The sequence below is a fragment of the Thermobia domestica genome, chromosome 7 (assembly GCF_964235325.1).
Source record: "Thermobia domestica chromosome 7, izTheDome1.hap1.1, whole genome shotgun sequence".
NCBI classification, from domain to species: domain Eukaryota; kingdom Metazoa; phylum Arthropoda; class Insecta; order Zygentoma; family Lepismatidae; genus Thermobia; species Thermobia domestica.
The window spans coordinates 127,383,769-127,406,633 of NC_137460.1; positions in this window are offsets into that span (position 1 = coordinate 127,383,769).

Below are 22,865 nucleotides of genomic sequence, written 5' to 3' on the forward strand. Positions count from 1 at the left end.
GTACAAACGATTGCGACAATTTGTGATTGAATAGCACATGTTGGTGGGGGGCTACCTCTTAGACAGCCCCCAATTTTGTTCTTCCTGGTGGCGCCCCTAATTGCGTGCGTACATACATTTCGCAGACACATTTCTGTAGAAACGAAATACAAACAATTGCGACAATTTGTGATTCAATTGGACATGGTTGGGGGGCTACCACTTAGACAGCCCCCATTTTTTTCTGTTCTGTCGGCGCCCTTAATTGTGTACAAATGAAAATTTCGCCTGCACATTTCTGTACAAACGAAGTACAAACGATTGCGATAATTTGTGATTGAATAGGACATGTTGGTTTGGGGCTACCAGTTAGAGAGCCCCAATTTGTTTTCGTTCTGGCGGCGCCCCTAACAGTGTACAAACGAACATTTGGCCTGCACATTTCTGTACAAACGATTGCAATAATTTGTGATCCAATTGGACATGGTGGGTGGGGGGCTACCACTTAGACAGAACCCCACTTTGTTTTCGTTCTGGCGGCGCCCCTATGTTTGTTCAAACAAACATTTCGCCTGCACATTTCTGTACAAACGATGCACAAACGAATGCGACAACTTGTGATTGAATTGGACATAGTGGGGGGGGCTACCACTTAGACAGACCCATTTTTTTCTGTTCTGGCGGCGCCGCTAATTGTGTACAAATTAAAATTTCGTCTGCACATTTTTGTACAAACGAAGTATAAACGATTGCGACAATTTGTGATTGAACAGCACATGTTGGTGGGGGGCTACCACTTAGACAGCCCCCAATTTTGTTCTTTCTGGTGGCGCCCCTAATTGCGTGCGAACATACATTTCGCCTGCACATTTCTGAACAAACGAAGTACAAACAATTGCGTCAATTTGTGATTCAATTGGACCTGGTGCGGGGGCTACCACTTAGACAGCCCCATTTTTTTCTTTTCTGGCGACGCCCCTAATTGTGTACAAACGAAAATTTCGCCTGCACATTTCTGTACAAACGAAGTACAAACGAATGCTATAATTTGTGATTGAATAGAACATTTTGGCGGGGGGTACCAGGTTGACAGCCCCCAACTTGTTTTCGTTCTGGTGACGCCCCTAATAGTATACAAACGAAAATTTGGCCTGCATATTTCTGTACAAACAATGTACAAATGATTGCGACAATTTGTGATTCAACTGGAAATGGTGGGGGGGGAGCTACCACTTAGACAGCGTCCCACTTTATTTTTGTTCTGGCGGCTCCCCTAAGTTTGTTCAAACAAACATTTCGCCTGCACATTACTGTACAAACGATGCACAAACGAATGCGAAAACTTCTGATTGAATTGTACACGGTGGGGGGGGATACCACTTAGACAGCACCCATTTTTTTCAGTTCTGGCAGCGCCCCTTATTGTGAACAAACGAAAATTTCGCCTGCACATTTTTGTACAAACGAAGTACAAACGATTGAAACAATTTGTGATTGAATAGGACATGTTGGTGGGGGCTACCACTTAGACATCCCCCAATTTGTTTTCGTTCTGGCGGCGCCCCTAATTGCGTACGAACATACATTTCGCCTGCACATTTCTGTAGAAACGAAGTACAAACAATCGCGACAATTTGTGATTCAATTTGACATGGTGGGAAGGCTACCACTTAGACAGCCTCTACTTTGTTTTCGTTCTGGCGGCGCCCCTAATTTTGTTCAAACAAACATTTTGCCTGCACTTTTCTGTACAAACGATGCACAAACGAATGCAACAATTTGTGATTGAATTGGACATGGTGGGGGGGGAATCCACTTAAACAGCCCCCACTTTTTTCTGTTGTGGCGGCGCCTCTAATTGTGTACAAACATACATTTAACCTGCACATTTCTGTACAAACGAAGTACAAAGGATTGCGACAATTTGTGATTCAATTGGACATGATCGGTGGGGTGGCTAACACTTAGACAGCCTCCCAGATTGTTTTCTTTCTGGCGGCGCTCCTAATTGTGTACAAACGAAAATTTTGACTGCACATTTCTCTACAATCGATGCACAAACGAATGCGACAACTTGTGATTGAATTGGACATAGTGGGGGGCTACCACTTAGACACCCCCATTCTTTTTTCTGTTCTGGCGGCGACCCTAATTGTGTACAAACGAAAATTTCGCCTGCACATTTCTGTACAAACGAAGTACAAACGATTGCGATAATTTGTTATTGAATAGAACATTTGGCGGGGGGCTAGCAGGTTAACAGCCCCCAACTTGTTTTCGTTCTGGCGACGCCCCTAATAGTATACAAACGAAAATTTGGCCTGCACGTTTCTGTACAAACAATGTACAAACGATTGCGACAATTTGTGATTCAACTGGACATTGTTGGGGGGCTACCACTTAGACAGCCTCCCACTTTGTTTTTGTTCTGGCGGTTCCCCTAAGTTTGTTCAAACAAACATTTCGCCTGCACATTACTGTACAAACGATGCACAAACGAATGCGACAACTTCTGATTGAATTGGACATGGTGGGGGGCTACCACTTAGACAGCACCCATTTTTTTCAGTTCTGGCAGCGCCCCTTATTGTGTATAAACGAAATTTTCGCCTGCACATTTCTGTACAAAAGAAGTACAAACGATTGCGACAATTTGTTGATTGAATAGCACATGTTGGTGGGGGGCTACCACTTAGACAGCTCCCAATTTTGTTCTTTCTGGTGGCGCCCCTAATTGCGTGCGAACATACATTTCGCCTGCACATTTCTGAACAAACGAAGTACAAACAATTGCGTCAATTTGTGATTCAATTGGACATGGTGCGGGGGCTACCACCTAGACAGCAAGCATTTTTTCTTTTCTGGCGACGCCCCTAATTGTGTACAAACGAAAATTTCGCCTGCACATTTCTGTACAAACGAAGTACAAACGAATGCTATAATTTGTGATTGAATAGAACATTTTGGCGGGGGGGTACCAGGTTGACAGCCCCCAACTTGTTTTCGTTCTGGTGACGCCCCTAATAGTATACAAACGAAAATTTGGCCTGCATATTTCTGTACAAACAATGTACAAATGATTGCGACAATTTGTGATTCAACTGGAATTGGGGGGGGGCTACCACTTAGACAGCGTCCCACTTTATCTTTGTTCTGGCGGCTCCCCTAAGTTTGTTCAAACAAACTTTTCGCCTGCACATTACTGTACAAACGATGCACAAACGAATGCGAAAACTTTTGATTGAATTGGACATGGTGGGGGGGATACCACTTAGACAGCACCCATTTTTTTCAGTTCTGGCAGCGCCCCTTATTGTGAACAAACGAAAATTTCGCCTGCACATTTCTGTACAAACGAAGTACAAACGATTGAAACAATTTGTGATTGAATAGGACATGTTGGTGGGGGCTACCACTTAGACATCCCCCAATTTGTTTTCGTTCTGGCGGCGCCCCTAATTGCGTGCGAACATACATTTCGCCTGCACATTTCTGTAGAAACGAAGTACAAACAATCGCGACAATTTGTGATTCAATTTGACATGGTGGGAATTCTACCACTTAGACAGCCGCCACATTGTTTTCGTTCTGGCGGCGCCCCTAATTTTGTTCAAACAAACATTTTGCTTGCACTTTTCTGTACAAACGTTGCACAAACGAATGCAACAATTTGTGATTGAATTGGACATGGTGGGGGGGCTACCACTTAAACAGCCCCCACTTTTTTCTGTTGTGGCGGCGCCTCTAATTGTGTACAAACATACATTTAACCTGCACATTTCTGTACAAACGAAGTACAAAGGATTGCGACAATTTGTGATTCAATTGGACATGATCGGTGGGGTGGCTAACACTTAGACGGCCTCCCAGATTGTTTTCGTTCTGGCGGCGCTCCTAATTGTGTACAAACGAAAATTTTGCCTGCACATTTCTCTACAATCGATGCACAAACGAATGCGACAACTTGTGATTGAATTGGACATAGTGGGGGGCTACCACTTAGGCAGCCCCCATTCTTTTTTCTGTTCTGGCGGCGACCCTAATTGTGTACAAACGAAAATTTCGCCTGCACATTTCTGTACAAACGAAGTACAAACGATTGCGATAATTTGTGATTGAATAGAACATTTTGGCGGGGGGCTAGCAGGTTAACAGCCCCCAACTTGTTTTCGTTCTGGCGACGCCCCTAATAGTATACAAACGAAAATTTGGCCTGCACGTTTCTGTACAAACAATGTACAAACGATTGCGACAATTTGTGATTCAACTGGACATTGTGGGTGGGCTACCACTTAGACAGCCTCCCACTTTGTTTTTGTTCTGGCGGTTCCCCTAAGTTTGTTCAAACAATCATTTCGCCTGCACATTACTGTACAAACGATGCACAAACGAATGCGACAACTTCTGATTGAATTGGACATGGTGGGGGGGCTACCACTTAGACAGCACCCATTTTTTTTCAGTTCTGGCAGCGCCCCTTATTGTGTACAAACGAAAATTTCGCCTGCAGATTTCTGTACAAAAGAAGTACAAACGATTGCGACAATTTGTGATTGAATAGCACATGTTGGTGGGGGGCTACCTCTTAGACAGCCCCCAATTTTGTTCTTCCTGGTGGCGCCCCTAATTGCGTGCGTACATACATTTCGCAGACACATTTCTGTAGAAACGAAATACAAACAATTGCGACAATTTGTGATTCAATTGGACATGGTTGGGGGGCTACCACTTAGACAGCCCCCATTTTTTTCTGTTCTGTCGGCGCCCTTAATTGTGTACAAATGAAAATTTCGCCTGCACATTTCTGTACAAACGAAGTACAAACGATTGCGATAATTTGTGATTGAATAGGACATGTTGGTTTGGGGCTACCAGTTAGAGAGCCCCAATTTGTTTTCGTTCTGGCGGCGCCCCTAACAGTGTACAAACGAACATTTGGCCTGCACATTTCTGTACAAACGATTGCAATAATTTGTGATCCAATTGGACATGGTGGGTGGGGGGCTACCACTTAGACAGAACCCCACTTTGTTTTCGTTCTGGCGGCGCCCCTATGTTTGTTCAAACAAACATTTCGCCTGCACATTTCTGTACAAACGATGCACAAACGAATGCGACAACTTGTGATTGAATTGGACATGGTGGGGGGGGGCTACAACTTAGACAGCCCCATTTTTTTCTGTTCTGGCGGCGCCGCTAATTGTGTACAAATTAAAATTTCGTCTGCACATTTTTGTACAAACGAAGTATAAACGATTGCGACAATTTGTGATTGAACAGCACATGTTGGTGGGGGGCTACCACTTAGACAGCCCCCAATTTTGTTCTTTCTGGTGGCGCCCCTAATTGCGTGCGAACATACATTTCGCCTGCACATTTCTGAACAAACGAAGTACAAACAATTGCGTCAATTTGTGATTCAATTGGACCTGGTGCGGGGGCTACCACTTAGACAGCCCCATTTTTTCTTTTCTGGCGACGCCCCTAATTGTGTACAAACGAAAATTTCGCCTGCACATTTCTGTACAAACGAAGTACAAACGAATGCTATAATTTGTGATTGAATAGAACATTTTGGCGGGGGGTACCAGGTTGACAGCCCCCAACTTGTTTTCGTTCTGGTGACGCCCCTAATAGTATACAAACGAAAATTTGGCCTGCATATTTCTGTACAAACAATGTACAAATGATTGCGACAATTTGTGATTCAACTGGAAATGGTGGGGGGGAGCTACCACTTAGACAGCGTCCCACTTTATTTTTGTTCTGGCGGCTCCCCTAAGTTTGTTCAAACAAACATTTCGCCTGCACATTACTGTACAAACGATGCACAAACGAATGCGAAAACTTCTGATTGAATTGTACACGGTGGGGGGGGATACCACTTAGACAGCACCCATTTTTTTCAGTTCTGGCAGCGCCCCTTATTGTGAACAAACGAAAATTTCGCCTGCACATTTTTGTACAAACGAAGTACAAACGATTGAAACAATTTGTGATTGAATAGGACATGTTGGTGGGGGCTACCACTTAGACATCCCCCAATTTGTTTTCGTTCTGGCGGCGCCCCTAATTGCGTACGAACATACATTTCGCCTGCACATTTCTGTAGAAACGAAGTACAAACAATCGCGACAATTTGTGATTCAATTTGACATGGTGGGAAGGCTACCACTTAGACAGCCTCTACTTTGTTTTCGTTCTGGCGGCGCCCCTAATTTTGTTCAAACAAACATTTTGCCTGCACTTTTCTGTACAAACGATGCACAAACGAATGCAACAATTTGTGATTGAATTGGACATGGTGGGGGGGGAATCCACTTAAACAGTCCCCACTTTTTTCTGTTGTGGCGGCGCCTCTAATTGTGTACAAACATACATTTAACCTGCACATTTCTGTACAAACGAAGTACAAAGGATTGCGACAATTTGTGATTCAATTGGACATGATCGGTGGGGTGCCTAACACTTAGACAGCCTCCCAGATTGTTTTCTTTCTGGCGGCGCTCCTAATTGTGTACAAACGAAAATTTTGACTGCACATTTCTCTACAATCGATGCACAAACGAATGCGACAACTTGTGATTGAATTGGACATAGTGGGGGGCTACCACTTAGACACCCCCATTCTTTTTTCTGTTCTGGCGGCGACCCTAATTGTGTACAAACGAAAATTTCGCCTGCACATTTCTGTACAAACGAAGTACAAACGATTGCGATAATTTGTTATTGAATAGAACATTTGGCGGGGGGCTAGCAGGTTAACAGCCCCCAACTTGTTTTCGTTCTGGCGACGCCCCTAATAGTATACAAACGAAAATTTGGCCTGCACGTTTCTGTACAAACAATGTACAAACGATTGCGACAATTTGTGATTCAACTGGACATTGTTGGGGGGCTACCACTTAGACAGCCTCCCACTTTGTTTTTGTTCTGGCGGTTCCCCTAAGTTTGTTCAAACAAACATTTCGCCTGCACATTACTGTACAAACGATGCACAAACGAATGCGACAACTTCTGATTGAATTGGACATGGTGGGGGGGCTACCACTTAGACAGCACCCATTTTTTTCAGTTCTGGCAGCGCCCCTTATTGTGTATAAACGAAATTTTCGCCTGCACATTTCTGTACAAAAGAAGTACAAACGATTGCGACAATTTGTTGATTGAATAGCACATGTTGGTGGGGGGCTACCACTTAGACAGCTCCCAATTTTGTTCTTTCTGGTGGCGCCCCTAATTGCGTGCGAACATACATTTCGCCTGCACATTTCTGAACAAACGAAGTACAAACAATTGCGTCAATTTGTGATTCAATTGGACATGGTGCGGGGGCTACCACCTAGACAGCAAGCATTTTTTCTTTTCTGGCGACGCCCCTAATTGTGTACAAACGAAAATTTCGCCTGCACATTTCTGTACAAACGAAGTACAAACGAATGCTATAATTTGTGATTGAATAGAACATTTTGGCGGGGGGGTACCAGGTTGACAGCCCCCAACTTGTTTTCGTTCTGGTGACGCCCCTAATAGTATACAAACGAAAATTTGGCCTGCATATTTCTGTACAAACAATGTACAAATGATTGCGACAATTTGTGATTCAACTGGAATTGGGGGGGGGGGCTACCACTTAGACAGCGTCCCACTTTATCTTTGTTCTGGCGGCTCCCCTAAGTTTGTTCAAACAAACATTTCGCCTGCACATTACTGTACAAACGATGCACAAACGAATGCGAAAACTTTTGATTGAATTGGACATGGTGGGGGGGATACCACTTAGACAGCACCCATTTTTTTCAGTTCTGGCAGCGCCCCTTATTGTGAACAAACGAAAATTTCGCCTGCACATTTCTGTACAAACGAAGTACAAACGATTGAAACAATTTGTGATTGAATAGGACATGTTGGTGGGGGCTACCACTTAGACATCCCCCAATTTGTTTTCGTTCTGGCGGCGCCCCTAATTGCGTGCGAACATACATTTCGCCTGCACATTTCTGTAGAAACGAAGTACAAACAATCGCGACAATTTGTGATTAAATTTGACATGGTGGGAATTCTACCACTTAGACAGCCGCCACATTGTTTTCGTTCTGGCGGCGCCCCTAATTTTGTTCAAACAAACATTTTGCCTGCACTTTTCTGTACAAACGTTGCACAAACGAATGCAACAATTTGTGATTGAATTGGACATGGTGGGGGGGCTACCACTTAAACAGCCCCCACTTTTTTCTGTTGTGGCGGCGCCTCTAATTGTGTACAAACATACATTTAACCTGCACATTTCTGTACAAACGAAGTACAAAGGATTGCGACAATTTGTGATTCAATTGGACATGATCGGTGGGGTGGCTAACACTTAGACAGCCTCCCAGATTGTTTTCGTTCTGGCGGCGCTCCTAATTGTGTACAAACGAAAATTTTGCCTGCACATTTCTCTACAATCGATGCACAAACGAATGCGACAACTTGTGATTGAATTGGACATAGTGGGGGGCTACCACTTAGGCAGCCCCCATTCTTTTTTCTGTTCTGGCGGCGACCCTAATTGTGTACAAACGAAAATTTCGCCTGCACATTTCTGTACAAACGAAGTACAAACGATTGCGATAATTTGTGATTGAATAGAACATTTTGGCGGGGGGCTAGCAGGTTAACAGCCCCCAACTTGTTTTCGTTCTGGCGACGCCCCTAATAGTATACAAACGAAAATTTGGCCTGCACGTTTCTGTACAAACAATGTACAAACGATTGCGACAATTTGTGATTCAACTGGACATTGTGGGTGGGCTACCACTTAGACAGCCTCCCACTTTGTTTTTGTTCTGGCGGTTCCCCTAAGTTTGTTCAAACAATCATTTCGCCTGCACATTACTGTACAAACGATGCACAAACGAATGCGACAACTTCTGATTGAATTGGACATGGTGGGGGGGCTACCACTTAGACAGCACCCATTTTTTTTCAGTTCTTGCAGCGCCCCTTATTGTGTACAAACGAAAATTTCGCCTGCACATTTCTGTACAAAAGAAGTACAAACGATTGCGACAATTTGTGGTTGAATAGCACATGTTGGTGGGGGGCTACCACTTAGACAGCCCCCAATTTTGTTCTTTCTGGTGGCGCCCCTAATTGCGTGCGTACATACATTTCGCAGACACATTTCTGTAGAAACGAAATACAAACAATTGCGACTATTTGTGATTCAATTGGACATGGTTGGGGGCTACCACTTAGACAGCCTTCATTTTTTTCTGTTCTGGCGGCGCCCCTAATTGTATACAAACGAAAATTTCGCCTGCACATTTCTGTACAAACGAAGTACAAACGATTGCGATAATTTGTGATTGAATATGAGATGTTGGTTTGGGGCTACCAGTTAGACAGCCCCAATTTGTTTTCGTTCTGGCGGCGCCCCTAGCAGTGTACAAACGAAAATTTGGCCTGCACATTTCTGTACAAACGATTGCAATAATTTGTGATTCAATTGGACATGGTGGGTGGGGGGCTACCACTTAGACAGAACCCCACTTTGTTTTCGTTCTGGCGGCGCCCCTATGTTTGTTCAAACAAACATTTCGCCTACACATTTCTGTACAAACGATGCACAAACGAATGCGACAACTTGTGATTGAATAGCACATGTTGGTGGTGGGCTACCACTTAGACAGCCCCCAATTTTGTTCTTTCTGGTGGCGCCCCTAATTGCGTGCGAACATACATTTCGCCTGCACATTTCTGAACAAACGAAGTACAAACAATTGCGTCAATTTGTGATTCAATTGTACATGGGGGGGGGCTACCACCTAGACAGCCACCATTTTTTCTTTTCTGGCGACGTCCCCTAATTGTGTACAAACGAAAATTTCGCCTGCACATTTCTGTACAAACGAAGTACAAACGAATGTTATAAATTGTGATTGAATAGAACATTTTGGCGGGGGGATACCAGGTTGACAGCCCCCAACTTGTTTTCATTCTGGCGACGCCCCTAATAGTATACAAACGAAAATTTGGCCTGCACGTTTCTGTACAAACAATGTACAAACGATTGCGACAATTTGTGATTCAACTGGACATTGTGAGGGGGCTACTACTTAGACAGCCTCCCACTTTGTTTATGTTCTGGCGGTTCCCCTAAGTTTGTTCAAACAAACATTTCGCCTGCACATTACTGTACAAACGATGCACAAACGAATGCGACAACTTCTGATTGAATTGGACATGGTGGGGGGGCTACCACTTAGACAGCACCCATTTTTTTCAGTTCTGGCAGCGCCCCTTATTGTGTATAAACGAAATTTTCGCCTGCACATTTCTGTACAAAAGAAGTACAAACGATTGCGACAATTTGTGATTGAATAGCACATGTTGGTGGGGGGCTACCACTTAGACAGCCCCCAATTTTGTTCTTTCTGGTGGCGCCCCTAATTGCGTGCGTACATACATTTCGCAGACACATTTCTGTAGAAACGAAATACAAACAATTGCGACAATTTGTGATTCAATTGGACATGGTTGGGGGGCTACCACTTAGACAGCCCCCATTTTTTTCTGTTCTGGCGGCGCCCCTAATTGTGTACAAACGAAAATTTCGCCTGCACATTTCTGTACAAACGAAGTACAAACGATTGCGATAATTTGTGTTTGAATAGGACATGTTGGTTTGGGGCTACCAGTTAGAGAGCCCCAATTTTTTTTTCGTTCTGGCGGCGCACATAACAGTGTACAAACGAAAATTTTGCCTGCACATTTGTGTACAAACGATTGCAATAATTTGGGATTCAATTGGACATGGTGGGTGGGGGGCTACCACTTAGACAGAACCCCACTTTGTTTTCGTTCTGGCGGCGCCCCTATGTTTGTTCAAACAAACATTTCGCCTGCACATTTCTGTACAAACGATGCGCAAACGAATGCGACAACTTGTGATTGAATTGGACATGGTGGGGGGGGCTACCACTTAGACAGCCCCATTTTTTTCTGTTCTGGCGGCGCCGCTAATTGTGTACAAACAAAAATTTCGCCTGCACATTTTTGTACAAACGAAGTATAAACGATTGCGACAATTTGTGATTGAATAGCACATGTTGGTGGGGGGCTACCACTTAGACAGCCCCCAATTTCGTTCTTTCTGGTGGCGCCCCTAATTGCGTGCGAACATACATTTCGCCTGCACATTTCTGAACAAACGAAGTACAAACAATTGCGTCAATTTGTGATTCAATTGGACATGGTGGGGGGGGCTACCACCTAGACAGCCCCATTTTTTCTTTTCTGGCGACGCCCCTAATTGTGTACAAACGAAAATTTCGCCTGCACATTTCTGTACAAACGAAGTACAAACGAATTCTCTAATTTGTGATTGAATAAAACATGTTGGTGGGGGGCTACCAGTTAGACAGCCCCCAATTTGTTTTCGTTCTGGCGGCGCCCCTAATAGTGTACACACGTAAATTTGCCTGCACATTTCTGTACAAACAATGTACAAACGATTGCGGCAATTTGTGATTCAATTGGACATGGTAGGATCTACCATTTAGGGGAACTCCCTCGAGAGGTATCACTCTACTTATTTATTGCAAAAAGCACAATTTAAAAATTCGCATTCGTCCAGAGTTATCGTGGGAAGTATAGCCGTTTGTATGTACATACTAATATCGATAAGTTCCACTACGCGATCCCAATTAATACTTCATATACCCGCGCCACACACACACACACTAGCATATGTACACACGAAAGTATACCTGGTAGTATCCACATGCTTACGCCGGAAATCAGAAACAAACACACACAACACACACACACACAGAGAGACAGAGAGAGAGAGAGAGAGAGAGAATATCTTGTTGTACCTTTATACTGAATGCACTATTACTCACAAAATCAGTTAAAAAAGAAAAAGGAAAAAAGTTGTAAATGAAACTTTCAAAGATTGGTACCAGTGCTGCGTGTCACACATGAGATTGTTCCATAATGATTGATTCGTAATGTAATGTATATGGGTTTCTTAATGGTAGTATAACAAAATGCCTTCAAATTGACCACTAAATAAAAAGTGAAATTTATTTCTCAAATTTTGTAAAATCGAAGTCGGTGGGCATTATGGTAACAGTCTACAATAACAATATATGCAAATAAATATTAATATACTTCAAGTTTTCCAGTGGGTGCAAGAAAGCTTCGAATAGTGTTTGTTGTCATAAGCATTACCTGATGTAATTATATATATATATTTGGTTTATATAATTGTTTCACACAGTTGATATTTTATGGACGGAAAACAATGAACATAATAAAAAAAACTTCAAACAGAACGTGCAGCTTTAATTATTCCATACAATAATGCTTTTGGTTTGGTTGATGAAAATATACTGTGATGGAGTCGGTATATTTTCTGATCCAGATGTTCAATAGTAAAACGTAATTGTACTGTGCAGAAAGTTCGCTCTTTTTGCCCTCCATCTGAACATAAGAATTAAGAAAATCTTTACTTCAAGTATATATTTAGTCTGTCAGCTCTAGAATGATGTTCAATTGGAACCATTACTGATCATAGAACATAAAATTTGGGAATCGAACACCATTTCGTGAACAAAAAAGATTGAATACTCTCTAGATTGCCTGATGCTTGTGATAACTAATCACTACCTTATTTTACTTAACCGATTTGAAAATTGAAAGAAATGGTAACCGATAAGCTGAGAACCAAACAGTACAACTAATCTAAAGTTGAAACGTTGTTATACCCTAAAAAACTTAGTAAATATACGATGTATTATTGAGTTTAGATTATTGGCTCTTGAGTCATTAACAATCAAATTTAGCATTTGTTCAATGAAAAGATCAAATATCAATTTAATGGTCAGTTACTCGTGAATTAATGATATCATCGCTACTACATTCAACATACATAAGCTTGTGTAGGTCGATGACTATGCGTAATTTGCACAAGATTTAATGATTATCATTAGTAGTCTAGTAGAAAGTAGTGAGGTTTACGAAAATTTGACGAGGCCAGGTCCTAATTGTAGTGTTTTATAACTCGGCAATCATTTCACCAATGATTTGACCGATCTTGAATATTCAGGAAATTATCTGAAATGGTGAGATAATTATGTTGTGGTTTACAGCTATGAATGCTAAATTTTTTTACCTAATCTCAAAAGAATTGAATCCTTAATTTCATGGTCAAGAAACCGACAACTAAAACAGTGCAGACCATATAATATCCTTTCTAAGCTAATAAGTCCATGGTCTGCCATCTCAATATAAATATGATCAAACTCGTTTTACCAATAGTTAATTTTTTTTATTATTATTTCACGGAGTTCAAAAACAGAGCTCATGACCAACACAAAATTAATATTGCACAACAAATATTTAATACCAGCCTTGAACTTGAAATGAACTCGTTAACATACCAATTTTGTTGAAGATCGTATGAGTTTCGCCGATACCAAGAAATAAAATTTAATCCACTGAAGTCAAATCCAACTTTGATTGTCAACACAATGGTAAATAAACGTTGGTATAAATTATTATGTAGTAAATGTCCTAATCTTAACAAGATCTACTATCACAACAGGATTCATTTTGATCGGTTGATTTTACTAGACACCGTGTATGGCATGCTCAAGTTCAATCTATAACACAAAATACAAGTTTGATTGTCAATTCTGAACAAAAGATGTGTACAGTAGGGTGGGCGGGAAAAACTCATTTTTTTATTTCGAAGTTGTAAGAGCGCGGAAAAGTTACGAATTATATAGAAAAAGAAAAATAAAAAAAATATCAAAATCGGTTGACATCTTCCGGTCGCGCATAGACCCTAAAGTTTGACAAAATATAAAAAAAATCATTTTTGCGATTGTTTTTTTTTTAAATTTTTGAATTAAATTTTTTCGTACTGTAATAGTTTTTAACGTCTTCAAATAGAGCCTAAAAACATTTTATTTTAATTTGGTTTACATCAGTTGATATCTTCCGGTCGCGCATAGGGCCTAAAATTTGTCAAAATATTGAAAATGTTACATTTTGACGAGTTTTTTAAAAATGTTTTTAATATACTGTTTTTAAACATAATACTTACAGTATTTTTATTTTTGAACATAAGAACATTGTGATTTATTAAGATGCGAATAAATTAACAACTTCCCATTGCGCAATGATCCCAATGCTATAGAAAAACAGTACCGAAGAAAGATAGTCCTGTGACATGATGGGTGATAACAGTAACAACGTGCATGGTACTTTTTGACTTGCTCTATATTTAAAAAGCTTAAATATTTATTAAACTCATTCAAAAAGGTTTCCTTGAATTATTAAGGAAGAGCATTACTCGTTGATTCAAGAACCCGGCTTACTGTACGTTGGCCGCGTTACTCCAAATTCTGGAAGCTCTGAAGATATTGTCAAGTCTGTGATTTCTTACCTGTCTGAGCGTGGTATTTCTCTTGAAAACCTAATTGTCATTGGATACGATGGTACTGCTGTAAACACAGGTTGGAAAACAGATCTGGTTCGCCGAGTTGAACTTCATTTGAGAAAACCTGTACAATGGGCAATTTGCCTACTTCATTTTAATGAGTTATCATTCCACCACATGTTTGAGCACCTGGATGGGCCTAGTTGTTCTAAAGGGCTAATCGGTCAAAAGGTCGTAGGCTGCCAAAACTTCCGGTGGTTAACTTCCAGAGTATTGATTGTTAGATCCAAGAGATAGACAGAAACGTGCTTAGCAAAGATCATCAATACCTACTTCATATATCAAAGGCAATAAAATCAGGAACCTGTAATGAAGATTTGGCTGTACAAGATCCTGGGCACTTATCACATTCGAGGTGTTGACAAAAGCAAGCAGAACTCTCAGATTGTACATTAGTGAAGAAAGCCCCTCACCTGAACTTCAATAACTAGTTTTGTTTATATTAAAATCATACATGCCAATGTGGTGTACTATCAAAACAAGTAAACACTTTACAGACGGCCCGAAACTTGTTTACCAAGCTGTACAGTTTACCAGGTATTTGCCAAAACCTTTACTTTATGTTGTCGACCCTGTAATCGAACGGAATGTTTTTTTTTCGCCCACCCAGAACACTTACTGTTAGCCATGACTCAAGATGACAGGAAACACATAAGAGAGCTCGGACTGCGAAGAATTGTGAAGGCAAGGCAGAGATATGCAAGAAGGAGAACATTCATGCCACCAAAAATCAACTTTAATGCGCAAGAATACTCAGAAATTATCAGCTGGATGGACTGTGAATTATTTTCTCCCACCATTGTTGATAGAAATCAGTGACGACGAGATCAAATTGGACATCGGCAGTGATTCAATCCCTGACTGGAATATTACTTTCAAGCAATTCCCAGTTTCACACGCAGGCTGTTGAAAGCTGTGTAAAAATCGTCACGTAAGCCTCAGGAAAAGTTTGTGGAGCTGAATCACGAGATGCATTTATAAGAACCACTCTGCTATCCAGATCTTCTATGCCTTAATTCACCAGCAAATCAGTCTTCAAAGTACCTTCGGCTACAAAATAGAGAAGAGTACTAATGGACACTGGACAGGTTCAACTAACATGGACTATTTATTCAGAACTCTGTTTCTTCCTCTTTTTTATAAAAGTAAGTTTATTGTTAAAAACTACATTGTAACTTAAATAAATATTTAAGCTTTTTAAATATAGAGCAAGTCAAAAAGTACTATGCACGTTATTACTGTTATCACCTATCATGTCACAGGACTATTTTTTTCAGGTACTGTTTTTCTATAGCATTGGGATCATTGCGCAATGGGAAGTTGTTAATTTATTCGCATCTTAATAAAACACAATGTTCTTATGTTCAAAACTAAAAATACTGTAAGTATTATATTTAAAAACAGTTTATTAAAGATATTTTTTAAAAAACTCGTAAAAATGTAACATTTTCAATATTTTGACAAATTTTAGGCCCTATGTGCGACCCGAAGATATCAACTGATCTAAACCAAATTAAAATAAAATGTTTTAGGCTCTATTTAAAGACGTTAAAAACTATCACATTACGAAAACATTTAATTGAAAAATTTAAAAAAATAATCGCAAAAATGATTTTTTTTTCATATTTTGTCAAACGTTAGGGTCTATGCGCGACCGGAAGATGTCAACCGATTTTGATAATTTTTTTTATTTTTCTTGTCTATATAATTCGCAACATTTCCGCGCTATTGTAACTTCGAAATAAAAAAATGAGTTTTTTCGGCGCACCCTAGTGTACAGGGTAATTCTTTATTTCTAATAAGCTTATCAAAGTATCCCATTATGACAATTTTATTATGGTAGGTATGATTTTCCAACACTTACATACGAAACAAACACCCGTGATTTTCTTATTTTATTTCAGAAAAATCTAATAAATAGCAAAACTAATTAAACGATAGCACACTTTAATATGGAGTAAATAATTGCATAATCTTAAGTAAGATTTACAATTTAAATAGTTAAGATAGTTAATAGTTATATATTTATATATAAAACATAATTGTCCTGTTTCCAGCTTTCAGACAAATGGAGTAGCCTATGTGATGCTCACTTTTCCACTAATGAGGTATATGCGAGATGTCTTATTTGGAGATTTAGAACTATTAGGTAAGACCATAGGGTAATTGAAATGCATAATATAATAGCATATGTAATGTGAATGATATGTCAGATACATCAAGAAAATATGTTTCTACTTTGGAAAGTACTTAAAGAAATCCAAAGTTTACATTAAAAGTGACAAAATTCTCAAACGAATAAAATATTATTTTTACATGAAATGATCTTAGAAGCTTATTAATTTGAAATGTTGTCTAACTAAAGACGTGTAAATCATGATTTTAAAAATAAATTTACTGTTATTACAGCATGTCATTACGCATAATTTTCCGTCTTTGAAAGATTACACACGTATATATATATATATATATATATATATATATATATATATATATATAAAGAGAGAGAGAGAGTCAAAAGTCAATTACTACCTGTTATAAAATAAAAAGAATTGTAGATAGCCGAAATTGGCAATTGTAGGGACACGGTTAAGCAAACGGGAATCTTTAAATGTTGGTGCGATTCTTATAATTGGCCGGTTAAGGGTGTCGTGCTGTCCGATATTTCAATTATCGCACCAACAGATTAAATTCAAGCTGAGTATTTCATATGTGTATACAAAACAGGGTTCGAATTTTCTGAGAATCTCAAGGGTGTTATCAGATTTTACGAAGTGTATTATTTTTATTACTTTCTAAATAACATGACATTTAAATTAGCTCTTACAAAATATTTTTAATTTGCTCACAGTGTTGGCAATTCATTTTCTAGAACCGTCTACAAAGCTGTATGAACAAGGGGAAATATTTTAGATGCGATTTGTGCACATTTACACAGTACCTAACATTCTAATTCTACAGAGGTTTTTTATCCTAGGTTTGACCGATTTCGTTCCTTACCCCTCTCGGGCAGAATGGACTCACCGTACCTGGCTCGTGACGTATTGCAGTGCTGTGCAGTGGCTTCCTGGTAACGTTTTTTTCCCCGCGCGGACAACAATAACACATTAAACAAGCTCATTGTTTTGAGTGTTGTGTTAAATTTGTTTCGAAGTATTTGGGTTTCCGCTCTATGACAAAAATGCTGTCCAAACTAAGCTTGTTTTGGGAAGGCTATGTTCCTGATTTTCATTACACCTACTTTAATGTTTTTGTCATTAGAGATCAGTGCAAGAATAATGGTTGCAACATCAGTTTTAGTGGAACAAAAGTCTTATTAAAAAGTAGCTCCAGCATTTGGATGACCAACAAAGTTAAATAGGAAGCGGGAATGCACCATGGCCACCTCCGCCATGCAGAGGAAAATTCGCAAAATGGCAATGCAAGAAAGTCCGCCAACACAAAGTTGTATGGTTGGGGACTGTGAGCCGGACGTTACACCATCAACTCAATTTGGAAAAAAATCATGAAAGCTCGCGGCCATCTTCTCATGGATTCCCACCAAAAGGAACGAAAGTATAACGCCCGGAAGCTGTACGAAAGCATCTGGCAAAACAAAGGTGGATGTACGTCGTAACGCTCAATGGAGCATGGATTTACCTTTCCGACTGCGGCAAACCGAGAGCTATCATGTACCGAGAGAAAGACGCCAAGAACTTCAGAAGGTGGGTCCGTGTCTGTAAAGAATCCTTCCCAAAAGGGTTCATGGTCGTTACTGTACTGTTACCGAGGTAAACTAAAGATTAGAAGGGTGGCGAAGAACTACAAGATAAATTCACAGTATTTTCAGGAACAGTTCATGCCCCCGATCTACGAGCAAGAGATTAAACAATGTACGGAAATGACACCAATCAGGTGCGCATTCACATGGACAAGGCCTAATCACATACCTCACTATCGGCCCTTGCATTCTACAGGAGATGGAGAAGGCAGGTAGCATACAGGAGATACCTTTCAATGAGGTACATGTTAAATTTCCAGATGTAAGTCCTATGGACAATTGTGGGTTTGGAATGCTGAAGCAGGCTTTGGGAAAACGGTGTGTGACAACTGTGAAAGGACTTTAATAAGCTGTGCAAAGGGAATGGGACAAGATTTCCCTCCCAGTTCTTCAGAGAATCCTATTACAGTGGAAATTACGCTGTCGGGGTCTTGTTAGGAACCATCGAGCACTTACAGACCTGGCGTCATAGATTCTTCTAAATTTTTAGGTAAGTCGAAATTGGCGGAATGTGGACTGAACAACCTCTGTATATCGATGTTTTTAGAAAACCACACAGTTAAAAGTCAAATTGTCATAAATCAAGTGTTCTGATAGGGTATTCCGATGTACGACATCGACATTCCACTGACTAGGAAATTGTTCATGCAGTTAATTGCGATTTTGCTGACTGTAATTCGGTGTCATCTCACGGAGTTAGTAAAACAAGGAAAATCTATAATTTAGAGCAGACACTTCGGCAACAAAGAGTGGTTCTAGAATAACCAATTAACTGCCTGGAGTTAAGGTTTCTCGGATAACAAATGGGTTCATTATATATGTCCCGAAGATCCATGAACAAACCATATTTTTTTACTCGGATCTGTCCAGCTAAGGTTATCTAGCGACCAGTAGCGTAAATTTTGTTTGTTGATCATCTCCGTAACTTAAATAAAGCTTCATTGGTGTGTGCAATTTCCATCCCAAACTTGGGACTGTGAATATTCTTCTTTCACTGCCACTCACAAAATTGCACTTTCCGCTGTGTGTCATCCTGAGAAATATGTTTCTGAAGCGTCAACTTGTAAAGGAGGCACCTAAACGTCTCTCAGACATGACTTACGCTGATTTAGCTTACGCGACATTACCCTGCTGTTTAGCGTGTGGTGTAAAGTTAACAAGACATCCGGAAACTGACTTAGATATACCTTCGTAAGTGGTACTTCTGGTCCTACTTGTTATTGGCCTGTCATCTACTATACCTGTCTCTGCGAACTCAGCTATATATATATATATGTCATTCTATTGTGCAAAACTTTAGTATATTAAGGTTTCCTTTCATTCAAATAATTAGCTTCAGCAAGATTACGTATGGGATCTGAGGGTCAGACCATCTCGATCTGGTTTGCGTTTCCTTTTGGCATGCTCAGCATCTCGAAATAAGAGATATGTTTGAGATACTTCTGATTATAACTTCAAATATATTACAATTATGTTCAATCTGATCCGATCATTCGGCTTTTTTTTTCCAAAATTCTAGATATGTTCCATGTAGAAAGTATACCAATTTTATTTTTTTTAAAAACAGCGAATTTCAAAATGGCATAGAAGATGATGACGGCGCTTCTTCTAACACGCAAAACAAAAGTACGTCATCCATCTAACATGTCACTTCAATTACCAGTTCTGGCTAATTACACCCACTTTCATTTTGTAAGGGGTTAGAGGGGCCTTTTAAGTTAGACTCTATATATATATGGGTGTGTGAGTGTGTGTGTGCTGATGTTTGTATACACGAACATAAATACAAGCACAGGCAAAGGTATACTATTTGCAATCACTAAAATCAATTATTATTAAATATGGTAATATTACGTCATTTGTATTTTAGTTTCACTTGGAGGAATTGGAAGCCTGTTCTTTGGTGGAAGCTTGTTTGCTTGCGTTGAGCTAGTCTACCTGATTATTTTAAACCTTTTCTTCATGATTTTTACAAAGAGAAGTAAACGAGTTGTTCCTATTGAATGTGTTGCAAACAGAAGAACAAGATTGCGCTCATATCAGGAAAGGTTAGATAATTTGCGTATATTTTCGTATGGAGATAGAGAAGTTGTAAATGAGATGTACACATTGGAAAGCAGGCAGAAGTTGGAAAGAAGTTCACATATCTCCATAACATTGGACACAGATCGTAGTCACTGGAGGTAAGGCATAAACCTAACTGAAACTTATGTTTATAGAATTACTTTCAAATTGATTTAAATCATTTTATTTAGTTTCAAAATGCAATATATAAACAAAGACGAATGTATAGGAAGTGTAAAATGTGATAATACACAATAAGATGTACTAACTGTAATGATACGAATGAGAGTTAGGAAAATACATATAGGGAAGTGTGTTGGCAACTAAGAAAGCTCATAACATATTAGCAGTAGGTAATGTAGAGAATTCATTATATACACCGAAGTGTATTTCGAATATTTCATTAATTGATTGTTAGTATTTTGAAGACGTGCATTCTCTATTACCAGATTAACCAGAAATTACGTTACCTTGTTTCAAAGTTGGACTATTTTTTCTAGTATGCCTCAGGTCAATGTTAACTGAGCATAATTGTTCCGTAATTTTATTCGTGCGTTCCAAGAATTTTTTTTATGAAAACTATATGTGTCTATACTTTTATGACAAGAGTTATACAGTGAAACCTCCCTTAACGGACACCTCTCAATAACGGACACCTCTATAATACGGACAGATTTTTTAGTCTCGGCAGAAATATGTGTTTTCTTACGGAAGAAAACCCTCCCTTTTACGGACACTCTTAGATACGGACGCTGACAGTTCTCTTTTTCCCCAAACTTTTCAATAACCTCTTCATAACGGCAGGAATTATTCTCGGATCCGCGATATATTACAGTAGGCAGAAAAGTGTTTTCCCCACAAGTGTATTTATCATGAGTCTAGATCTGGTGAACCATCAAACAGAACAGCTTCAAGCTGAACTTGAACTTTTTTCCTGCCCGCAATAAACCTGGTTTCTGGTGGAAATCCTAGAAAACTTTCAATAAGCAATAACACTCATGCAAGGTCAGTGGTATGGCCAAGAATTCTATGCGAAAGATCTTCCCTTCCCTAACAAATTTACTCCTTTTTTCCTCTGGGCCTTGCATTTTTCAAGACAATTTCATACATAATAAAACAAACAGTGTTTGTAACGAGCAATGTTTCTTCCAACCACATTTTTGTTTTATGATACTGAAGCAAGTCTGGGTGGGAGTTTTCCCGGCTTCCTAGGATATTCTTTGTGATATGGCTGTCAATAAACATATGCACTCCAAATAATTTGCTTTTTCATCCATTCTGTCAATAAAGATAGCCTGCTAGTTCACAAACACCCTCCCCCATTACGCATGTTTCTCTTGCAATCATACTGAAGATTGTCAGAGAACACTTGCTAATGAGTTTTATTACCCTTGTAGAGGAAAAGAGTTTAGTCGGTTAGTTAGTTCCATTTTTGGAAAAGGTTCTGAATATTTTAAATAAATGGAAAACGCTTCCCCTCCCGCCTCCCATGTAACTTTTACAATATGCGAATATATTAACTCATTCCCCAGCAATAATATTATTGAACATAAATTAATTTCTCCTTCATTCCTCCCAGTAAGTCAAATACATACGAGAGTATTTTCATATTGAATTTTATGTATTTACTCTCATACATAATACATTTACTATGTATTATTACATATAATTACCGTGTGAGAAATTACATTTCTGGAACCTCTCTGTAACGGACACCTCTCAGTTACGGACAAAAATTCATGTCCCATTGGTGTCCGTTATTCAGAGGTTTCACTGTATTTATAATGTGTGACTTATTTTGGTTTGATTTAGTTTGGCTCCCACGGTTATGTCTGCTATGCGAAAGCATACGAGGACATACTAGTTACAGTGGATTCCGAACCACTTTGGTAATTAAACTGTATACCCATCGGGAATCGAACTCATGATAGCGCGAGCAGAAATGTAAATTGTTATCAATGGCCTTGTTTAACTATTGATTGAGTGATTAAGTTCTAATGGAGAAGTCAGAAATGATGCTATTTGTCCTCCTCACGATCAACAAAAGTGCTCTGAAATAAGAGCTGCCTTAATTGAATGTTAAGAACAACTGACCAAAACTAGACATAACATGTAAAAAAAGGAAATAATAAAGATACAAGAGATTAACAAAAACTAAAAAGTATATCTGAAAAGACAGTACTAGTATTATTGAGAAAAGAGAAATATGTAACAGTAGCAATTAATAGGGACAATAGGGATAGTATGTAACAAGAACGATCAAAACTAGTAATGATAATAATAGAGAAGATTTTTATAGTACCAAATTTCGCAATAGTAAATCCCCACGTTAAGCGAGTTTGCATATCCAGTCTCCTAACTATGAAAACATTTATGATCACTCCAACCCCAATCGCTTTACAGATTGAACCTGTTGCATATAAGTTATTAGGACGTAAAATTGAATGTCGTTTATACGAAAAAGACCTTTATGCATTGCAAAACCTGTAACGCCCAAATATTCACCACAAACTTATAGTGGTATCGACATAAACAAAAAAGTACGGAGCAGGAAACTACTTTACACAC